At 38.6% G+C, this 17658-nt stretch overlaps 1 protein-coding gene across 2 annotated transcripts in view; it reads left to right on the top strand.

Annotated features, from left to right (window-relative positions):
* The first annotated feature begins 6086 nt into the window (after window positions 1-6086).
* Window positions 6087-17658, top strand: part of JAK2 (Janus kinase 2) — a 129685-nt gene continuing 118113 nt past the window's right edge. The window contains exons 1-2 of one of the 2 annotated variants that reach the window (XM_027862678.1): window positions 6087-6507; window positions 6946-7015. The gene's annotated coding sequence lies outside the window, so the exon portion shown is untranslated. Of the gene's footprint in view, window positions 6508-6939; window positions 7016-17658 lie in introns of both variants that reach the window. The other variant, XM_027862676.1, reaches the window with a different exon arrangement.

Below are 17658 nucleotides of genomic sequence, written 5' to 3'. Positions count from 1 at the left end.
CTTCCTTCCTTCCTTCCTTCCTTCCTTCCTTCCTTCCTTCCTTCCTTTCTTTCTCTTCCTTCCTTCATTTCTTTGAGTCTTCTTGTATAAAATGACTAATATGGAAATGTTTTACATGATTGCACATGTATAACCTGTATTAGATTGCTTACCTTCTCAGGGAAGGAGGAGGGAATGGAAGGGAGGAAGACAGAATTCAGAACTCAAAACTTTTTTTAAAAAGGTTAAAAATTCTTTTAACATATAATTGAGGGGAAATAAAATATTATAATTTTTAAAAATAGTTAACCTATGGTTGGAAGGAGGTCTCCAGGGAAATGTCCCAGTGATTTTTACTTGATGGTATGCAGTCTAACCCTTTCATCAATCACTTAGACAAAGGCATATATAGCCTCCTTATCAAATTTGCAGGGCATAGAAAGCTGGGCATGATAGCTCAGATGCCAGGTGATAGTATTAGGATCTATAAAAGATTTGGACACACTAGAAAATTGGGTCACATCTAATAAGATGAAATTTAACATGGATAAATATGAAATCTTATATTTGGGATAAAAAAACAACTTTACAAGACGGGGAAAGTATGGCTAGATAGCAGTGTATCAGAAAAAAGATTGAGGTGGTGGTAGTATGGATTTTGACGATCAGTAAATGCAATATGAGTTAACTGTATGACATGTTAGTGAAAAAAAGCTAATGTACTGTTGGGTTGCAATAAGAGAGGCATCACTTCAAGGAATAAGGTGGTGATAGACTCATTGTACTTTGCCCTGTTAATAGCATAACTTGAGTATTGTGTTTAGTTCTTGGCAGCACAGTTTAGGAAGGACATTGTTAAGCTGGAGATGGTGTGTCACCAGAAATGATAAAGGGCCTTGAGTTTGCATCATACAAGGATCCAGTCATTTAACTAAATCCAATAACCTTTCATTAAATGCCCACTATACCATAAACACTTTATTAGGTACTAAGGCTACAAAGACAAAAACAAATTAGTTTTTGCCCTCAAAGAATTTATATTCTTTTGGGAGTGAAACAATATGTGTGTGTGTATGTATGTATGTATGTACGTATACACACATATACACATATGTATATGTGTATATGTTACACATATATATAATGTATATATACACACATAGACACACATATATGGATAGAGATAAGGATAAGGACTAGACCTACATAAATCCAAAAGCACATACAAAACAAATACAAAGTCATTTTAGGGAGTGGGTGGTGGAGCATAAACACAAGGAAAATCAGAGAAGGCCTCTTGTAAAGGCTTTGGCACTTGAGCTGACTCATGTATCCATTTGGAGCCCATTGAAGAGAGGATTTCCCAAACCCATTTTCTATCAGTTTGATCTTCAATTTTTCCAAAAATTTTTGTTGAATAGAGTCTTTCTCCCAGTAGCTGCAGTTTACCTACCACTGTTCTACTATGTTCATATGCTTTGGGATATTCTGCTTCTAATCTGTACTGCTGATTGGATTTGTCATCTACTGAGAACCTCTCCAGTAACATCAATTTATTTTTCATTCTTATAATGCTCTTTTCAACATACTTTATTAATAAGAATTTAGAAATGGGGATCAGGATCTTTCATAAAACTTCTCCCTAGAAAAAAGAAATCCTTGTGCCCTCTTTTACTTTAAAGCAATTGTAGGTCATTTCCCATTTTCCTATGCAGTTGTGGAGAGTCTGTATTATATCTTATATAAAGAGAAAAGTCCAATCAATCACTTAAAAGAATAAAATCATTTATAAGGCACCTACCATATATGTTTTAGGAACTATGCTCAAATGCTGGAAAATACAGAGACAGAAATGAAACAACTTTTGCTCTCAAGGAGCTCACATTTTGCTAGCGGACACAATATCTACATATAAGTAAATTCAGTGTTTTTTGGAGGGAATGACACTATCTTCTGGGAGAATCAGAAAAGACCCCATGGGGGAAACACTACTTGAGCCGAATGTTATAGATTTAGGCAAAAGAGGTGAGGAGGTAATGCATTCCATATATGGAAGGGGAGGAAAGAGGACTCTGTCCTAGGGTCTCTTCCCTATATCTTCTTTCTTGGTGAGCTGATCAACTCCCATGGATTCAACTTTTCATCTCTATGAAGATTTTCACAACACCATGCCTGTTGCATAGCTCCACCTGGGTCCCTCATAGGTATCTCAAATTCAAAGACATCCAAAATGGAACTCATTATCTTTCTCCACCTTAAAATCAATTCCTTATAAACTTATTTTTATTAGGGACAAATGCCCATTTTGTCCCCAATAATTGTCATCTTTGGAATTATCAACTCATTCTCCCCCATCTCTAATATGGAGCCCAAGGCTGGTTGAGCCTACCTCCACAATGGATCTCACATATATTCCATTCTCTTCATGCAAATGGCCACCACCCCATTTAGCCTTTTGTCACTACTTGTTTAGACTTTTTCTAATGGCCTCCTAAACTGGTTTACAATGTCCCCTCTCCAATCCACCCTCCAAAGCTGACAAATACACCAAAATAATCTTCCTAAAGTACATGTCTCTCTCCTTCCCCCAAATTATCCAGTATATATTTATGTGTTTATATGTTGTACCACTCCAGTAAAATGTAATCTCCTTGAGGTCAAGAACTGGTTTTTGTTTTGTTTTTGTATCAGTTGTGCCTAGCACAGTGCCCTGCTTATAAGAGGCACTCAGTTAATTAGTACTTGTTGGAGTGGAACTTTTCCTCTAGTACATTTAGGCAGCATTCATCTTGTGTACTTAGCAATGCCTGAGTAGTGATATAACTGATGGCAATGAATATCTGTAGTTTGAATACTTGAGTAGCTATCTATTCTTTGGATTGGTTTTTCAATTTTCTTTCCAATAGCTTGGCTTCTTATGGATACAGACTAATTTTCATTCTTTGTATTTTCTGCTAGGAGGAAGGCCTAGTCCCTAATATGTATGCTGATTTCCATTGTTGTTTAACTTCTGGGGACCACATTTCTTCCATTCTACCTTTCAGACAATGGAAAGCTCTATGTGCATATTGGAAATGAAATTATAGTTCTCAATTTAGGGGTGTTTTTTTGGCAGTTAGAAATTTTTTTATGTATGCAGACATGGGGGACAGCTTGTACAAAGGCTGGAAGACTGGAGATGTGATATCACATACAGAGAACAGTAAATAAGCCAGTTTGGCTGAAATGTAAAATGCATGAACAAAGAATTATTGTAAAATAAACCTGGAACAGTTGTGGAGACCTTGAAAGGTCAAACAGAAGAGCTTCAATTTGATTGTAATGGCAAGAGGGAGCCATCAGAGTTTTCCAAGTAGAAGACTTTCATGGTCAGATCTGCGCTTGAGGAATATCACTTTGGCAGTTGTGTGGCAGATGGATTGGAGAGGAAAGAGACTGGAGACAAGAAGCCCGATTGGGAGGTTATTAAAATAGGCTAGGTGAGAAGTGATAAGGACCTAAACTAGGGTGGTGGCCATATGAGTAGAAAGAAGGGGATGGATGCTAGAGATGTCATGGAGGTAGAATTGTTAAGACTTGGCAATGGATTGTATATGAAGTGTGATGAAGAGCAGTCAGAGAAGATTCTGAAGTTGGGAACCTGGGTTACTGGAAGTATCATGGTGCCTTTGACATAAATATGGTAGTTAGGAAGATGGGTAGGTTTTTGGGGAAAGATATGTTGAATTTGAGATGCACAGAGGACATCCAGTGGCAGTTGATAATGTGGGACCTTATCTCAATATAGACTAGATCTACATGCACATGTATCCATAGGAGCTAATAGGATTCTTGAGAATGTATACTCACTAAGAGTGTTTGTGTATGTGTATGTATACACTCTTGAGAGAGTATGTATATGAGGGCCAAGAACAGAGACCGGGTTGGGATGGGAGAGGGAAAGGTAGTGAAAAGAAACCCTCAGGATTAGTGACCAGGGTGTAGATGATGATCCAACAGAGGAACCTGAGAAGGAAAGTTCAGAAAAGTAGGAGGAGAATCAAGAGTCAGTAGTGTCACAAAAATATAGTAAAGAGAGCTCTATCAGTAGTATGAAATGAAGCAGAATTATGAGGACTAAAAAATGCCACTAGGTTTGGTAATTAAGAGATCTTTAGTTACTTCAGTTTAAGGGTTGTCTAGAAGAAAGTCATAGGATTTAGAATGAGAAAAGATATCAGAGATTAATATTACTATATTAATAATAATCTAGTAGTTACATCATACTTTAAAGTTTACAAAGCACTTTACATCTTATTTGATCTTCACAGCAACTGTGAAGTAGGTGCTATTATCACCACATTTTACTGAAGATGGAATTGAGACTCAGAAAGGTTAAGTGACTTGCCCATGGTCAGACAGCTTGTTTGATAATGGATTTGAACTCAGGTTCTCCTTCTGACCTAGGTTCCTAGCTCTGACTCCACCGCGCCACCTAGCTGCCCATCATTACATTAAACTATATTAAATCTCTAAGATAGGGAAACTGACTCAGAGGTTGACAGTGGCATGTAACAGAGCTGGGATTCAAATCTAAATTTAACTTATTTGTTTGACAAAACAAGCATTAATTGCAGTGGAAACCTAACTTGCATCCCAGCTTGCTGCATCAGTGTGCATCCCTAGAGTTTAGTAAGTGCTTAATAAATTCTGGTTGACTTACCCTGCTTCTACAAGAGGAGCCTATTTCGTTGTCGGATAGGAAGCTGTATTATCAGACTTGCTATTGTGCAATGAACAACGCCTCATCACTGGGGAGGGCAGAATCTACCTTCATTATTTTCCAGCCAATTTTCCAGACTTTCACTGTCTCTCCTTCTCCCTGCCCCTACCAACGCCCACCTCCTGGGGCAAGCCTGAAGGTGGCTAAACGACGTGAAGAGCTCTCCCTGCAGCCTGGCAGGAAAATATGAGGTGCCCTCTGCTTTTCTCAATGCCAAGACGCCTGGGGTGGGGAAGCGCAAGGGTGGGGGCTGCTGGCACAATATGGAAGTGAAAACAGCAGGACCAGAAGAAACAAGTGGGAGGGAAAAGGGAGGAAGTCTCTCCCTGTAGTCGCAGCTGGATCTCCTCCTGTGCCAGGTGACGCCCCACGCCTCCCCAGCCTGCTCGACGCCTTGCTCTTCCTCTATGTCGCGGGGCGAGGGTAGAAACCCAACTAGAGGGGCGCAAATGAATGCCTGCCACAACATACCCCTAATCTAGGCCCAATTTCCTCCTTCCCCCTCCTCCCCTAGAGTTCTGCTGCCAACTGGGGGTGGTTAGAAACTGCGCTTCCTTCTAGCCCTTCCTCTCCTCCACCCCCACCCTACCCCCACCCCCCACCCCTTCAGCTTCTGAGGCCAGAGCGAGCTGCCCTTGCTACTTCTCTTTCCTAGGGTGCGGGCCTGGGAATCCCTGCTTGCATTTCTCGGTCTCTCTCGGTCGGTCGGTCGGTCAGTCTGTCTGTCTCTGACGCGCCCCCCCCCCACTTCCTTCTTTTCCCCCAGCTCTTCCCCCTCCCCCTCTTCCCGCAGCCCTCCCTTCCCCTCCTCCTCCCCAACCCCCTGCAGCCTCTAGCAGCCACCCCAGCTAGCGCGGGGCCGGATCCTGGGGCGCAGGCGAGCTCGCCAATTCGCTGTCCCGTGACGCGCACGCGCGGACTCGTGCGGGAGCGAGCCCGGCCGAGGAGGGCGGGGGAGGCGCGCGCGCGCACTCCCCCTTCTCTCTGTCTGTCTGTTTCGCTTCTCTCTCGCTCCTCGCTTCTCGAAGCGGGGTCTGAGTTCTTAGCGCGGCGCTGGAGAAGCTAGGGGGAGAGGAGGACGAGGACGAGGACGAGGACGAGGACGACGAGGACGAGGAAGGGGAAGAGGAAGAGACCGAAGAGGGGGGAGTGATGACGGCGATAGGCTCCCTTCTTCCTGCTGCGCTCGCCTGAGAGGGAGCTCAAAAGAAGGACGCGGCCGGCGCTGAGGAGGAGCGAGGAGCCGACGGGGAGCGGCCGCGGCAAACGGCGCCTGGCCGCCGTGGGCCCGTCGGCGCCAGGCTCGGAAGGCGCGCCTGTGTCTCCTCCCTTCCCCCCTCCCCTCCGCCCCGGCCTCCTCCGCTCAGTCGCTGGGTTCTGCCAGCCTGGGAACGGAGACCCAAGCTGGGAACAGGCCCGGGGGAGGCGGGGTGGACGGCGCTGGCTGCAGCTGTTGTCTCTGGAGCGGTGCGGAACCTGTGCTTTCTTGCCCCCGCAACTCCGGGGATGTGACCGGGGCCAGCTGAGAGAATCAGAGGCGAACCCCGCCACAGCTGTCCCAGCCCCAGGACCCCCCTTCTGCCAAGCCCTCGGGGGGGAGGGGTCGGTCCGCCCCTCCCCTCCTCTCCCCTTCCCTCCCTCAGCTCCTCTCCCCTTCCCTCCCTCAGCTCCTCTCCCCTAGGTCCTTCTCCTTCCTCTCTTTTTCGAGGCTGGGGACCGAGTGACAGGCGGACACACGGAAACGGGCAGCCAACTGGAGCCAGCGGGTGAGTAAGCGGCCTCCTTCCGCGGAACCGCACACCCCTGTTTGTCCCCCCCCCAACTCCCAATCCTCTTGAGGTCTTAATGACTTTATTCTGGGGCTGATTGCCCAGTGACTGAGTAGGGGAAGAGTTTTTGTTACCCTCTTCTTCTGATCCCCACCTTCCTCTCTTTGTGAGAACTGTTAACTTCTGACCCTGGAGAAAAATCCTCATTATCTAGGTGAAAACTTAGGGCACTCTTTTATTTCCTTTCTTTTACTTATTTGCATTATATTTGCATTCGGCTTCTCACTCCCATGCTTGCTTTTTTTCTTTTCTTTCTTTTTTGGGGGTGGGGTGAGAGCAGATACTGTTTTAAAATATGGAAACAGTTGAGAAATTGTCAGTCATCCTCTCCAGTGTTCATCTGTAGTAACTGTTGCTTCTTTGTTTAAGTTTCAGAAGTAGAGAGAAAGAGATGTGACCTGTTGCTTTTGGGCAGAGGAGGCCCTTCTCTCTCTTGCACCAGACGGTATGTATGAACTTAGCAGTGTGTCTTTTTTGAATTAACAGCAGATGTTAAAAATGTAACCATAATAATTGTGTGGGAAGATAATAGAAACAACAGTTGCTTCCTCTCCAGCGGAGCGTTGTACTTTTTCTCTTGGCCTTAAATTATTTTGGTTAGCCCTTTATTATAGCCTTTGAAGCCCCTTTGAAACATTTGCTGCTGGTGTTTACAAGTGTTGTAGGCTTAGAGAAAAAAGTGAATGTTTTCTCCTATCTTTCCCTCCCAAGCTCTGAGACTTTATAAAGTTTCAGGTTTTATCTGGCCGAGCGGAATGTTTTCAAGAAAGGAAAGATAGATATTTGCAAATATGTTCATCTTGCCGTCGTTGAGTTTTCTAGTACCATGTTAGAAATGTTAGAAGGCTTTCTGATGTTTTTTTTTAATGCCCCCACCTTTTTTTTAAAACCGGGGTAGATTTACCCTTCTGTTCTTTTTCTTACACATGCTAGGTGGTTATTAAACTGTCAGGTTGATAGACTTCATTTATTTTCTGACTGAGACAAGAACCGCAAGTGGGGAGGGTAAGTTTTGTTGGAGAGGTAGAATGTGGAAAAAGGAGGTTGGAAGTGGGGCGGAGAGAAGAGCTATTCATGAGGATTACTTTTGGTTTCATAACTGTTTTAGATAGACAAGTTGGTTGGGCAGCCAGTAAGTTTTCTGATGTGACACCCTGCGGATTTTGTGGTTTGAATAATTCCCTTTTCTTCCAGTTCCACCCCTCTAAAATTTAAACTTGGTTGTACATATACTTTTGTGAAGTCATATCACAGATCTTCAGTTTGTAGGCCTACTTAACATTGGAAGAGTGTGTTCAGCTTTTTCTTTAGTTTATGTATTTGTCTTTATAGTAGAACAAAATATCTTTTTGCAGGGCGGTAGGTAGTGTGATTCCTTGTTATAGTGATATGCACAGTTTGGGGAGAAGGGGTCAGATTATATATTGCCTGATTCTCTATATAACTTATTTTAGTTGTGTTCCCCTCTGGTGGTGTTGAAGGGTGGGATGTGCATACTGGGGGATGTAAGAGAGATCCACTGAATAATATAAGATGATGTGCCGCTGCATATTTCTTTTTCTCTGGGAAAGAGACTTTTAGGCTTTCAACTTTTTGAGGAGTTTTAATAAATACATTTTTTAAATTGGAATGTGATCTCTTTGGTGTAAGGAATTCCTCATATAGAAACCCCCTCTACTTGCTCTGCAACTTAATGTCTTAGTGAATTGCCTGGGACACAGAGAGGTTGTGACTTGTCCAAGGTCACACAGCCAATATGTGTCAAAGGTGAAATTTGGACGCAGGTTTTCTTGACTCTGAGATTAACTTTCTATCCACTATACCAGAATCCCTGAGTGATTGTGTAATTGAGTAGAATAGTAAAGTTTATTTTTAGAACTTAGAAGCCCTATTCAAATTGATTAATATATATAAAAGCAAAAGTACTATATAAATACAAGTTATTGGTATTGTCCTCCATGATTATTGCTTCTTTCAGCCACCCAGGCTTGTGCCTTTATGATGTGACAGTTCACGTGAACCAACCATCACAACCTTATCTTCTGCTACTTCTCTATACAAGTTCTCCATTTCAGTCAAATTGTTCTACTAATTGACCCCGAAGTGCCTCTTCCAAATCAGGAAGAACAGTGAAGACAGGTTAAGACTAAATTGTAGAGGACCTTGGATTCCAGGCTTAGTAATTGGAACTTTATCCTGTAAGCCATGGGAAATAATTGAAAGCTTTGTAGCAAGGGAACATGATAAAAAATATGTTTTAAGAAGACTGATCTTATGCTGTTGTTAGGTACCAGGCAAGATTGCAAGGAGGAGTGATATGGAGATATGGAGACAGTTATTTAGGTAATGAGGGGGTCAGATCAGGATGTTGGCAATGGGAATGAAAAAAATGGAAAGATCTGAGATATAATTGCAAAGGAAGAATATAAGATGAAGAAGAGGTATCAGTGGTTGAAACTAAGGTTTTGACTCTGGGAGCCATAGCCCTTAGCACGGCACCTTATTTATAGTGTTGTACTTAGTAAGTATTTGAATGAATAAGAATACTTTTTGACAGGATTAAGGAAGTTAAGGCCAGTTGGAGAAAGATTTAGTTCAACTTTAGAGAAGTTGAGTTTAAAGTGATAGTAAGACGTCCAATGGAAAAAATATAGCAGGCAATTGGAAGTATGCAATTGTAGAATTAAGGAAAGAGATCAAGGCTGGAGATAGAATGTAAGATAAGAAGGCAGTAAATTTGAAGGTCATTCACTATATGACAGGAAGAGAAGATACTTTTATCATGTGGGTGAGAACAAGGAATAACATGTGGATGACTGGAGTGTCTATACAATACCCTTGTGATATCAGGAAAAAAATCTAAGAAAGCCCCCAGCACATTAGAGGATCTCCTGTAGTGAAATTTTGAGAGGACATGGATGAGAGTTACATAATTTGCCTCACAAAGCCATTGGTATGAATCGATGGGTTACATTCTACATTGTTTTCAGGAATCTCCCAAATCAATGAGATCAAAGATTCATTTAAATATTGAGAGTACCTTAGAGACCATCCAGTCCAGACTTCATTTTGCTACAGAGAACTGAGCCATGGTAAATGTTTATACTTAAGGAGTAGATGGAGGAAGATGTGCAAGAGAAGGAGAGAGGTAGCTTCTGAGCAGAAAGCCAGAATAGTGTGATGTCAGGGAAATCAAGGGAGAAAAGAAAAATTAATAATGTCCTGTTATGAGAGACTAAAGGAAAGGAAAACTAAGAATAGGCTATTGGTAACCTATGTTCAAGGTTTTCTGCTCAGGGTTATTGATGCTGAAAATTTCAGGCAGAGTGAAAGTGAGATATTTTTAATCCGGAGTATTTATTTTTGTGTTTTTAATCTTTAATCACCCTAAAATCATACTGCATCCTACTTACTATACTTATTGGCATCGTGCATGTGTATGTTATGTGTTTAGATGACAGCAACTCAGCAACATAGGATTTTGAGCATTTGTCTCCCAGGAGAAATCTGAAGAAATTATTAAGTCTTAGTTGTTGAAAGGCAAAGGTGACCATGTGGTAGGCCACTTTGATGTAAACCTGAAGCAGAGTGAGTGGTCTGTAAGTTTATGGTTCTGGAGATATGGAAAGGATGAAATGAAGCACTGTCTTTTTCTGAAGCCTATGTTCTATTAACAACCAGGGAAGAATGTGATTCAGTGAAATGTCTACCTACCATTTGTTTTGCTTGCTTATTATTTTTACCCAAGTACATCCTTTTACTTAGAATTTTGCTATAAATCTTTGGGATTAGAGCACTCATTACGGATTGTAAAGTATTTTAGGTAATATAGTCTCATAACAGAAAATATGAGGTCGTCAGGTAATGCTTAACCAAGTAAGTAGAAGCAACATGACATGGTGGGAGAAGCATTAAACTAGGAGTCAGAAAACCAGGAACCCAGTGCAAATTCTGCTGCAAACTCGTTGTTTGACTATAGGCATGTTATTCTACTCCTGAGCCTCTGTTTTCTCAAGTGTGAAATAAAGAGTTGAACTAAATGATCTCTAAAGACTTTGTTTTAATACTTTGCTTTTTTTCCCAAAATTTTACTTTTTATTATAAACTTGACAAATGTTAATAAACCTGGACATTTCCATATAAAAAGAAGTACAAGAAACAGAAGATGATATATGAGCCAGGAATCTCTGTGACCTTAAAGTTTGTTTTTAAAAGTATACATTAAATTTAACATAGTAGTACTAACACTATGAAAATAATTGCAGTTTATGCACCAATATTGGTTGCCAAGGACAAAGTGGTAGAGAAATTCTATGAAGAATTTGATAAGGCTCTCAAAATCAAGTCAACATGTGTTCCAATAATTTGGTGACTTCAGTATAAAGGTGGGGAAAAGTGAGGATGGGGAGAAATGTATGGAAAAATATGGTTCAAGAGAAAGAAATGAGAGAGACTAAAGACTTGTATATTATCCAGAAGCTTGAGACCTCTATATCATGAATACTTTGAAAAAAGAATTGGTAGGTGCTATGCGTGATTAGCACCAAATGACATGTAAAGAATGAAATTGACCTTATTTCAACACACAAGAAAAGTCTTATTATGGACATGGAATTCATCACATCAACTCATCAGAGCTAGGATTGGAATTTGTAATAAAGAAGAATAAAGAATCATATTGGGAAAAATATGACATACAGTTAAGATTTAACCCTGGATTATTTAAATAAGATATTGAAAATAAAAATTGGAAATGGACAACTGAATTGACATAATAATTTATCTAAAGTTAAAACAGTATAAATTATTTGTTATAACAGGGAGACCAAAAGAGCCTAGAAAGCACCTTATCAGTAAACATTCAGCTTACCAGATGGAGAGACATGGTTACCAAAGACAATACTTGGTTAGATTGTAAACCTGTCAGTATAATCTTACAACAAATGATAATGGATGATTATGAATAATATAATCTTGTAAACTGGAAGGAAGCAGAAGATAAAAAGTCTACAAAATGCTTTGCAAGATATTTTGCTAAGCAAAATCATACAAAGGGCATTCAGTGATGAAAATGGAGAGATTACTACAAAGGGAAGAAAAATGCAAAAGATTTATAACAAATATCAAAAATAGTGAAATCACCACACTTGGACCCTATAGAGTATAACAGTGTCTCAAAGCAAAAATGGCACCAAAGAGAGGAAAAGCAGCTGAATTGGATCAGATAGAGAGATCTTTGTGGAGGCAAGGCATTGAGGGACTGATTGACAGAGTATCTAAAGGCAGAGAAGAAACCAAAGGCATGGGAAAACTCTCAGCTCTTATCGATACCAAAAAAAGGAGGCTGAGAAAACATCAACTATAGAGCTATATGTCTACTTTCCTATCTAGACAAAAAATGTCATCTATATGAGAATGGAGGGCACCCTCCACTTGAGTATTAGTAGAGAACAAGCAGGTTTTGGCAAACAGTGTTCAACCAGGCACCACATCTTTACCATCTCACAATTGCCTGAAAGATGTAATGGATTTAAGGTTCTATTGTGCTTCTTGTTTGTTGATTTATAAAAAAGCATTTGACACGGTATAACAAAATGCTGCTTTGTGGACTGTACAACTAGAGGTCTCTCATCCAAATATCAAGCTCATTCAAGCTTCTTTGGAAGAGCTTACAACAAAATTAATTTGTGATTTCACTGGTAGGGGGAACTCCCAGTGAGGAAACTCCTTCTACCAGTGAAGGCCAAAACCTGCTGAAACCTCATGTAACCATTATGTGTTGGAGGTAGAACTGGAATCCAGGTCTTCCTGAGGCTGGCACACTATCCATGATGCTGTGTTTCCATTGTTCATCTAAGTATTAAGTGAGAAAGTGAAATTTATTTTAATGTTTTTTGTATTTTGTTACTTTTTAGTTGAAAATATGAGATCATGTTAAAAATAACTATTGCATTTTCTTTATGAAGAAGTGTTTCTGTCTAAAGGAACAGAATTGCATTTAATAATAATGCCTCATTTGTATACTCTCTTAATATTTCAAAGACCTTTCTATCCTGATTTTTATCCTCATGATAACCCTATCTTAGTAAGTAATATTATTTCTGTCTTGGTTTAATTTTAGAATAATAGAATTTTAGAATTTGAAGTGACCTTAAAGATCAAGGTTACATAGTTCATTAGTGACTGTTCTGAGCTTATAATCCAATTCTCCTCAATCTGAGGCAAGGACTTTTTTTTTTAAATAATAGCTGCCTCCATGTATGATTTTTAAACTCAGCAAAGAAAAAAACAAAAACTTGCAGTTAGATATTTGTTCTAGTTGTTTAGCTTTTTTATTCCAAATTAATGGACAAATTACAGGAATATAGTTTATTGCCTTGAAATCCTGATAACAGGTGTATTTGAAAAGTTAGTATTATTAAAATTACTTTTATAAGCAAATAAATTGGAAAGTGATTTTTAAAAAATAAATTAGGGGATTTTATCTCAATAGCAAGCTCTCCTAGAGTGTTTAAAATATTAGGTTTGTAAAAACTTGTTTTTTGTAAACCTAATTCCTAGAAAAAGTTGCCAATATTTGTTACCTTCATTTCTTTTTAATCTTTTGCATGTTAACTATACATTTTACCACTTACTTGAAACTGCTGTTTCTAAAGTTATGAATGATGTTTTAGTTGTTAAATATGATGACGTCATGGCCCTTATCCTTCTTGATCTCTTCAGCATTTGATACTGTTGACCACCCCTGTCTCTGCCCCTCCTCCCCATTCCCTCAAGCTTATACCTTTGCCTTAACTTCCCTTTATTTAGTGAGGGCAATATCATCTTTCCATTTGCCCAGGTTTTTTCCCTTGTTATCGTCCTCAATTCTTTCATTCTCCCTCATCCTCTAATTAATTGTTCAAGTTGAATCTGGTTGAATCTACCTCCATATAGTATATCTTTTATCATTTTCTTCTCTTCCAGTAAATGGTCACTACTCTAGTTTAGCCTTTCAACACCTCTTGCTGAGACTTTTACAGTGCCTCCTAACTACTTTCCAGGATTCCAGTGTTGACTTTCCAATCCATCCTCCACACAGCTTCATGAGGCATGTCTCTGTTTTCATATACACACAGTTGTACCACTCCAGTAGAATGTAAGCTCCTTGAGGGTAGACTATTTTTGGTTTTGTCTTTGTGTTTCCTGTGCCTAGCACAGTGCATTACAAACATGAAATACTGTTAGTAAGTACCTGTTGGATTGGAACTTTGTGCTACATTTAGGTAGCACCTAATTTCTTGTGCACTGGCATTATTTCAAATGAAAAAAAAAACAAAACCAAAAACTCCAAACATGCAGCCTATTAAACTCTTATCAGTCCTGCCTACACTTAGCAGTGCCAGAATATTGATATAACTGTTGGCAGTAAATACCTATAGTTTCTATTCTCTGGATTGTTGTTTCAGCTTTCTTATCTATAGTTTGGCTTCTTTTAGATAGAGCCTAATTTTCATTCTTTGCACTTTCAGGAGAAGGCAGGGTGGTATAGTGGACAGAGCACTAGGAAGACCTGGGTTGAAGTCCTGCTTCTGACACATATTGACCTGTGTGACCCTAGGCAAGTTACTTAACCTATCAGTCCTATAATTTTTTCAAGACTAAATGGCAGAGAAAATACTGAACTGCATTGGTAGAGGTTTCCTCATCCGGGAATTTCTTATACTAATGAAATCACAGTTGAGGAAACTCGTACCAGTGCAGATGGTTCTGCAGTCCCTAGTCTCAATACTTTCAATAGAAGTCTGTAAAACCTTTTTAATTTGTTTTGTTTAACTTTTTAGGATCATATTCTTTCTGTTTTTTCTTTTTAGAACATATGTGCACATTGGAGTTGAAATTGTAACGTCAATTTTGCTTTTTTTTTATTGGAGTTTAAAAATTGCCTTCTTTAAGAATATAGAAGAGTCATTAATTTAGTATTTGTTTTATTGGTTAAAGAGATTCCTGCAATTATATGTAGGAATTGCTTTAAGGGGAAAATGGAAAAAAAAAGCTTTTAACTCTCTCATTTTTCCTTTCACATTTGATGACCCCCTTTTAGATGCTTTTAGGTGTGTACAGTTCACTAGTATTGACCCCATTTACTGTATATTGTGTGCTGGTTTTTACTTCCACTTGCAGTTTAATTTTTAGGACTTTTCTCTTTTTATGCTGATTTTCATCACAAAATTAAAGAATTATGTATCTTGTTAATAAGCAAATAAATAAAAACTGAAGGCTTCATAATCAGTGTTGTGCTAAACTTTCTCTTTTTATAATTTATTTTTCCAATCTTTGTCTATATAAAATATATCTTACATTTCTCATATATAAAGTAGAATGTTAATTCCTTTTGACAGTAAACTTAATTTTTTCTTCATTTCTCTAGCTTTTTATTCAGCCTGATTCCCTAATATAGCATTTTAGTTTTACACTGAGTTTTTTTTTTTCATAATAGCTAATCATTTTATTTCTCTGTAAGACAATCTTAAAGCTAAAAGAAACGTTAGAGGCAGGAATGTGCTGACAAATGTCTAACAACCAGCTCCTCCTTCCCCCTAAAAAAAAGGTGCCAAGGCACACTTTTAAGTTTAACACTTTCTTCATTAATATATCAAGGCTGATTCATAGCATTTGCCCATTTAAATGTTCATACTGAAAATTTAACAATTGTCTCTCTAAAGTCAATTACAGCTGGCTCGAGCACACCCTTGAGTAGAGGTTATTTATTTCAACCTCTTCGTTTTTCAAATGAAGAAAAGAGAAACTTACTACTTTTTAAGTCTTTTTTAGAATTGCAACCAATGGAAGGTAGGATTTGAGGATGATCTGTCAGACATTTGCATGGTCTAGGAGAAGGTCCCTGAGAGAGATAAAAACTAAAATATGAACTTAGAATTGTCAGATATTTTAGACCTGAGTAGGAACTTAGAATGATTATATAGTCAAATCCCTTCATATTCCATATGAGGAAGCTAACGTGTGATGGACTTACCCAACATTATGCATCTAGTCAATAGCAGTCAGAATTAGAACCTGGTTATCTTGATTTTCTAGTTCTTTCTACTGTACCATGCATACTATATCTTAAGGGAGAACATAGATATATTCCTTTTCTGCAGTAGAATTCTCCAAGATTAAAAAAAGGATATTTCTCAGTTTTTCTGTTTTAGGTGAATGAATAAAGCATTATTAAGCATTTGCTATATACAAAGCACTGTGATATAAATAGAAAAGTAAGACAGTCCTTACTTATCTCACAGGATTGTTGTGTTGCTCAAATGAGATAATATCTATAAGTACTCTAAATCTTATAGTACTATATGCATATTAGTTATATTTAGAATAATATGTTTCAAAATTTACAGATGTTTCCCCAGCACAGTGTCTTATCTGTAGTAAGTATTTAATAAATTCATTGAATTGAATTATATATTTTCTTCTTTTGGTAAATTATTAGATTTTCCCAGCTAGTGAAATCAGAAGACCATTTTCCTCCTCAATCATTCTGATTTAATGCAGGTTACTAGAAGGGGAGTAATGTGAAATGAGCATGGAAAGGGGGATTTTAAATGCTGAAGCAATGATAATATATAAAATCACTTTAAAAGATGCATTTCTTCCCTCTAAAAAGTAATCAAGGAGCAGCTAGGTGGCGCAGTAGATAGAGCACTGGCCCTGGAGTCAGGAGGACCTGAGTTCAAATTCGGTCTCATATCAGGCACTTCACACTTACCAGTTGTGTGACCCTGGGCAAGTCAGTTGACCCCAAATGCCTTGCCAAAAAAAAAAAAGTAATAAAAATGTAATTTTGATTTAACAAATATTTATAGAACAAGGATTCAAGGATGAATAGGTTGCTACCCTTACCCTTGTGTATCATGGAGTCTGGTTGACAAAGGAAAGGGGCAATTATCTAAGACAGAAAATGATAATCCCAGCTCTGCCACTTACTGTCTGAATAATGGCAAATCAGTTAACAAGCTTTTATTAAGTACCTACTATGCCAGGTACTATGCTAAGTGAAGTAAGTCATTTAGACTTTCCTGGCCCTAGTTTCCTCATTTTAAAGTGAGAAAATTTAAGTAGATGAACATTTACTCTGTAAAGTTTAATGTTTGCATGATTACTTTTTTCTAAAGATTCAAATATTTTATTTACTTTCTTATAAGACTCTAGTTACCATTATACATTAAGAAGAGCTTCCTTAGGAAAAAGGTCTCAAAAATATTGACTAGTTTTGACACAGTTACAAACAATTCTACTTCAAGCCAAAATTTTTCTTTTTCTTTTTTCTTGGAGTTAGTATTTATATGTTAATAGCATGCATTTAAATATGATTTAACTAACCATCTTTAAAACCTTTGGAATAAAACTTTTGATGTACTATTTACACATTTTGATGTGCTATTAAGGAGTTTCACAGGATCAAGAATCAAGAACATCATCAGAGGTCATCAGAAAGATGGATTACTAAAAAACGAAGGGAAGCTATGTACCAAGAGTGAGAGATAATTGATAAATAGCTTTCATGAGTCATTGGTGTCAATATGAAGTCAACAGATCTAGAGGAGGCCTTCCAAAACATTTTATGGATCCTTACGGAAAATTTGTGAGAGAACACGGACAAAAGCCACATAGGACAAAGAAGGCATCTGTAGGTATTGCAGTACAAATCTCTGATAAAGAGAAACAGAGGCAGAGAAACAGAGGCACAAAGTTCTGAGCATGATTAGTTTATTAGTATGACTAGCTAATACTAGAAAATTGGATCCAAGACCCCTCAGTAGTCAAGGATACATCTGACAGAGCAGCTCTTTTATAGCATTTACAGTGACTGTACAGACATATTTCACTCCTGATTGGTTGGTGATGCTATCTTATGACTAACATCCTCTGGAACGTCCCATGGTGGGTAAATATTCTATTACCAGATTGATTCATCTATCCCCACCGTCAGCAAAAGCTCACAGATTAGAATTTTTGTGGTTGGATGTTAGCCCATAGGAATGGGGAAATTAAATTCTTACAAATTTTACTAATAATAGGGCCAATACAGTTAAGTCT

The sequence above is a fragment of the Vombatus ursinus genome, unplaced genomic scaffold, assembly GCF_900497805.2.
Source record: "Vombatus ursinus unplaced genomic scaffold, bare-nosed wombat genome assembly UNPS02014770.1, whole genome shotgun sequence".
NCBI classification, from domain to species: domain Eukaryota; kingdom Metazoa; phylum Chordata; class Mammalia; order Diprotodontia; family Vombatidae; genus Vombatus; species Vombatus ursinus.
This window is presented reverse-complemented; position numbering and strand designations above follow the sequence as displayed.